This window comes from Cryptomeria japonica, chromosome 3 (genome assembly GCF_030272615.1).
Source record: "Cryptomeria japonica chromosome 3, Sugi_1.0, whole genome shotgun sequence".
NCBI lineage: Eukaryota > Viridiplantae > Streptophyta > Pinopsida > Cupressales > Cupressaceae > Cryptomeria > Cryptomeria japonica.
Window position 1 is genome coordinate 341,789,459 of NC_081407.1, and position 6,920 is coordinate 341,796,378.

Here is a 6,920-nt window from a genome sequence, read left to right on the forward strand (position 1 = left end):
TTTTCTCTATATGCTTCAATTTTCTCTATTGCATGTTTTCTCTTGCCTTTTTGTTTATGATGATTGCTACTACCCATTATACCTACAAAAAGATGCAAAAAAATGATTAATAAAGTGAAACTTGTTTGAAAGAGTGCATCAAAAGCATAATTTTATTTATATCAAATAGAAAACCTATTATTCTCGATCACTAAAGGAATGTGGGACCATTGGAGTGTTCAAAATCTCCTATTGCCCTTTTTTATCTAGCTTAGGAATGGATATCCATTACCTTTTCACAAAAATAATCACCAAGGGAAATATTTCCCTTTGCCTCCACTTTTTAGGTAGAAAACTTAGATCATAACATATATCCATTATGAACAGATATTAGTTAAGTCCTAATTTATTTATTCATGTATAATATATGTTGTATAGTATATAGTGAGAGAGAGAGAGAGAGAGGAGGGGGAAGGGAGGAAGGAAAATAAGGAGAGAGGGACAGAGGGAGAAAGAGGGAGTGAGAGGGAGTGAGAGACTAGAGAGAGCAAGGTACATACAGGTGTAATGTGGGAGGGATAGCGGGAAAGGTAGATGTGTAGATAGAGGGAGAGCGTCCAAAAGGGAGAGTATAAGAGGGAAACATAATTTATTTAATATAAAATGTTATATCATGTATGTGTGTGTGTATATATATATAAATTTGTTATAGTAAATTACAAGCTAATAAAAAGAAGTCATTAACGCATATCCATTATTATTGGATAGCCATTAATATTAGATATTCGATACTAATGAATATCTGATATTATTGGATGTCCATTTTTTCTGACAAAAATTTGCACCCATGGGATTTGCTTCAGGATTGCTTTAAGATTTAGCATGGATGTGTCAAACCTAGAAAACCAACACAAAAAACATGTTTAGAAGTTTTCCTTGGTTTTCCCTGGACTTCACCCATGTAGCTAATGACTTTTTTAAGCTCGAAATTGATGAAACAAAAAGGTATTTTTACATAACTTTTTATCTTTCCACCAATATAATTTTTGCCTTATTTTGAATTTAATAAATCATTATTATTAATATTTTACATACATTATGACTAAAGTCCTGACTAATAGGTTGATTGAAAAAAATCTATAACTTTCAAATGGTTTAACAATTTTTGAGTCTAAAAGATGCACCACATTCTACACTTCACATACTATAGGATTAAAAAAAAATGAATTTCAATAAGTTTTGACCAAGTTATATATTTAAAGTCTAATACAAAAATATTATGTTTTGTTTGTACTTAGGTTGGTCAGACATACTCTTGATTTTTATCTTTTTCCTAAAAATTAAGTACTACTACATTGAAATTTCAAAATTTCACCAAATATATTTAATTTTTTTTAGAAAACAACTAGCATCTTAGAAACTACATTCAATTTGATACAAATTATGTTTTTTACATATTTTTCAAATTATGTTCATAACCTATTCAATTTTTCATGTCAAGTTGCCTAACTCTATTTTTTTGAATTTTCATCACCACTTAAGGACCTAGTTTGGCCTACCATGATCCTACACATACCTGAAGAATCATCATATTTATACCTGGAATTTGTTTTAACAAAACACGAAAAAATCTCTTGATGGCTAGTAATTTTTCTTTAACTTTAAGGCTCTAAATACAACTCCTTAGCGTTGAATATAGGGTCATACTCTAGGATTATAGAACCATGACTTTAAGATCTAACATGTTGAATGTGAGAAGTATGCATAATGGGAAGAATAGTAGTAGGTACAATGTGAGAAATAGGCATAAGATAATGATTAGTGGTTAGTGTAGACACCTAAAATTGTCCTATCTAATTAAATAAATATTTCATTTATTTAATTATTTAAGCCTAATTCTTTTATTAATTAAATAAATCTTTATTTATTTAATTAATTCATTTATCCTCTTCTAGCCTTATTTCTCATTTAAATAAATACATTTATTTATTTAAATAGTCCTTTTTCTAAATTAAATAAATATCTTATTTATTTAATTGATCCCACTTCTTCTATTAATTAAATCAATCTTTATTTATTTAATTAATTCATTAACCTTTTCTACCCATGACACATGCCATTCATCTCTTAATTCCTACACTATCAACCCTCTCATTATTTTCTTATTTTCTCTACCTACCCTCTAATCTTAGCCGACCATTTATCTTTTACACCTCTCAATCTTATCCCTCCATTTCTTATAGTTTCTTCTATATAAGGAGATGCTTCCTTCATTATCAACACCCATCTACGCTTTTGAACTTTCACATGCAATCAAGCCTACTTCCAACCACACTTACGTTCTTTGTTGAGATCTTGTGCACACATAAAATCTGAGAGCAAATATATCAAGCAAGATCAATGGAGATAGGAAGAATGGAGATCCAAACCCTATTGGACATGTGATGGTATAATCTTTGTGATTTCATTTGATTTGCATTGTCTTAGGTAATCTTCATATGTTATGGTGGAACTTTGTTGTTGTTAGGCTAGGGTTTTGTGGTTGAATCTATTTTAGTCTTTCAATGTTGTTATTTCCATTTTTACCATAAAAAGTTAGAGCTATGAAATATGGAATATGTGGCATACTCAAAATGGGGGAAGAATAGAAAGGGGAGATAGTAAAAAAAACATACTTGGGAATGATGGGGATGAGAAATATCACCTAGATGACTTGATGAGATTATTGTATGACCTATGTCAATTAGTACCTCTATTATACAAGGCTTGTTAATCAAGAAATTATGAAGACCATTAATCAACTATGAAGGATTAACATTGATAAGAACATTCGTGTGATAAGATCCATATCTTGAATTTTTATTAGTTCAACATGAGAAACATGAAAAAATCATCTTTCCCATTCTAATGTACAAGTCGTAGTGTAGCGATCTTGAATCAAAATTTATTTAGTGTAATTTTTATCCATTTTAGATCTTGATCCATGATTTCTCCTTAGTGAAAAGTGGGTAGAATAATGAAACATTGTGTAGCATCCTAAATTGTACTCCCTTACAATTTTGTCCTCATTTGGGCCCTCACCTTGACATTCATGTCTTGATGCCTGATTAGAGCCTTGATTCTGCTCACACCATGCAAATTTTTCATTATTTTTACCTTGCACTTCATTTTCCCCTTGTTTCTTGGTTCTTGATTGTTTAGGACTAGGGAATTGGCACCTTGGTCCTCCCAATCAAGGCACATTTTTGGACCCCTTAACGATTGCATCATCTTGGTCGGGACCTAGATCCCATGTTAGCCCATGTTGGAAAATTAAGTCCCATGTTAGCTCATGTAGAAAATTAAGTTGTTTTTCAATGAGCGAGTATAAAAGGAGGTCTACCCCTTTCATTTTGATATACGATTTGAATCCTTCAAGCATATTCAATCAACCATTCAAGTAAGCAAGCAACCAGTCTTCTTTTAAGCACTGGAGCAAAAGTGAGGTCAAGATTGAAGCATTGGAGTTGGCATTCATGTTCTATGTTTATGAAGACTTCATGAAACCCTAATTCCTCGTGGAGAAAAACAAAAATCCATTAGAATGTATATCATTAGTGTTTTAGTCATTATTCAGCATCTCACTCAAAAGAACACTTCCATTGTTGCAATTCAGTTACATTTCATTTTTATTTCATGGTTTATTCCAAACCCAAGGTTTGACCTAAGGTAAACTCCTATTTCCATTCTCTTGTGTGTGTAAGAACAAGTGCGAAGTTGCGATCTTTAGAATTGATTTTATTTACAATGACAAATAAATTCCCCTTTGGATGGCAAAAAGTGTGGAGGACCATTGTGATGAGCATACTGGTCTCGACATTTCAAGATCTCTTTCTAGGACCAGGTCTGAATACACTTACTTTCTTCAAATCCAGGTTTGTGGCTCAATCCAATTACTATAGCTCACCATTCATGTGTTTTTACTTCAATTCCAACACATTTACCCTAATTTCAGTATTCTACAATTCAACTTAAAAGTGGGCAATCAATTCAAATCTAGTATACCTAATAAGGATTCTCAGCCCTATCCTTGCTGATTTGTGGCTAGATCTATAGGATTTACCCCTCTTTTTAATGTAGTGGTCCCTAAGTATAAATATTATAGGTTTTCAAATATGTAATGGTTGAAAACCTAATATTTTTCATCATTACATATTGACATCAAAGTAAAATATGTACCCTAAAAGGTAATAGAAACCAAGTGAATAATGATCTATGATATAAAAAATAAAATATATTAGGTCTAAAATAAAAGAAAACAATGAAACTAAGGAACAATTGTAGGGGTGTAGAAAATGCTAGGTTTACCAAAAAAAAGAAGATATTAAATACATCTCTATTGAAATATTTAGCCTAATATGATAATTGAGTAATTAATAAAAACTTAGCTTAGACAACTAAGTTGTGTCTAGATATAAAATTAATTCAAAAATTGAAATTAAAAAAGAGGGAAATTGATGCTTAAGTCTATATGTGATAATAGATGTTGATTGGAATATAGAGTAAATTGTTATCTAACTTAGACTTCAACTACTGAATTTGTAACAATAGAGCTCCAATAAAAATAAATGATTTATGATTTGTCGGGGTTAAAATCACATGTGCAACCCTAATCTAGAAAATCAAAATCTTAGACCTGGATTTGAGGACCTAAAATGGGTCCTACTAGTCTTCAAAAAATTGTTTGCCTAAGTAAACCTAGAATTGATGGTTCTTAAAAGCACTTGTAGGGCCTACCATCAATTGTGAGAGCCTACATCTTATCTTGATATTAGTCAATCCCTTCATATCAATTCAATGGTGTTTGAAAAAGGTTGAAGATATGCTAGGAAAAATACAAATGCCTATGTTGTTTGTTCTAATGAATGCAAATATTGATGCAATGTTCTTGTAATGATATGATATATTCTTATTGTTGGGGGGACATCTAAAATGACAAGCTTTGTATTTTTATACAACACCTACCATTTATATTTGAGTCAATAGATAATGACTAATAAAAATTAACTTAACTTAAACCCAAATTAATTTTAATTTTAAGAATTAAAATTGAAATCCATAATCTTAAACTATATTCATGACTACATAAACAAAACAAAATCCAAAACTTAAAAATATTTAAAAATTGCATCCAAATCACTATGAAATGAAAACTTTAATCCTTATTTTTTTCCATATGAAATGAAAACTCTAATCCTTATTTTTTTCCATTAAAAAATACCCTCTTATTCCACAATATACTAAATTTTTTTCCATAAATATACTAATTAAGCATCAAATTATTAAAAAATCAAATCCAAAATACAAGGAAAGTACAAATGATGGGCAGAGTCATGCATGCTAATATTATTTATCTCAAAATGAGAATATATATATATATATATAGTTGTGTTATATATCTTGACAATCTGTATTCCATAGAAAACAAACCAAAGTCATATCATGAGACAAATCAACTTTATGTCATAAGTAAAGGGAAGAAAATAATGCTTGTTAAGTCAATCTCACTTCTACATCATGGAGTTGGATTGGATAGGCATTTGTCTTCTCTCATCATCAACATAACCTTTTATGTGACATATTTTAAACTATTATAACTCATGAAAGGGATTTGAATCACCTTAAATTGGGTGAGTATACTTTCCATTGAAAGCAACTACTAGAGTAAGTTTCGATGATAGATAAATCTAGATTCAAGGTTTTATATTTATCAAACAATTGAGTCAAATGTATAATAAATTTAATATTTTTAATTTTAGATTATAATATTATAAAAATATATGTTTAAATTTAAAATTATTTTTTGATTGAATTGTTATGAGTAGAGAGATTTAGATTATTAAAGTTATTTGAAAAATTAATTTAATCTTTGAAGAGAAGGGGTTCAATTATCGTCCATATTCCAATGGTTGTTCACTCCTTGCTCACCCAACCTGCTAATTACCAACTTTAAAGAAACCAAAAATATGACAAATAAAATTTCACTAATAAATTTCACTTGTATTTCCAATAGTTAAAATTTGTAGACTCTAATTGGAGAAGTTGTGCAATTTTATTGGTACCCATAGCGCACAACTACGTGCATAAGTTTTGACAATTTTGGAGGTGGTTGTAGCACATGGTTTTTAGGGCATCTTTAAGTAGGTATTGGGTGATGTTTCTAAATGACCATTTTTTCACCCTTGTATGCATAATGGATCCCACAATGTTCATCTTTACTACCCAAAAGCCTGAACAATATTTTTAAGCAATTAAGTCACATAAGAAGACAACAACAACAAAAATTATCGAAATCTGATGTACCGTTTAGGATCTGTGGGTGCACAAAGTTAGCTATAACGATTAGTGGTGTTGTTTTTTATATTAAAAGCAACCAAAAAACAAGGGGGATGACCCATTGGAACAACAAGGAAAACAGTGGCAAAACCGCTGTCCGCAAATAACAACAAAGTTACAGCCCTTTACAAATTAGTGGTGTTGTTCTCCTAATACTTTTTAAAAATTAAACTTGAATAGATTTGACATAATAAAAAACGAGTCATCATCTTCACCAATTATACTAAAATTCTTTCATGTACAATCAACTTAAAAAAAAAAAAATAACACTTACTTTGTCTTTACCTATTTCATCAATGTATTATGTGGAAGCTATATATGTAGGCATTGGGCTGGGTGTAAAGTGGACCACTCCGAGCCATGTGCTACCCCATTTAATCCCAATAATAAAGAAAGAGATTGTTACCACAAAATATTACAAGTCTTAATCCAATGATTAGAAATGACAAAACTTCGTAAATAGTTATGATTCAATGTTTTTGGTCCAAGTACAATTGTGATTGAATATGGGATATTGTCCACACCTTGTCTCCCCTTTTCCTTTGACTAAATTACATTACCTGAAA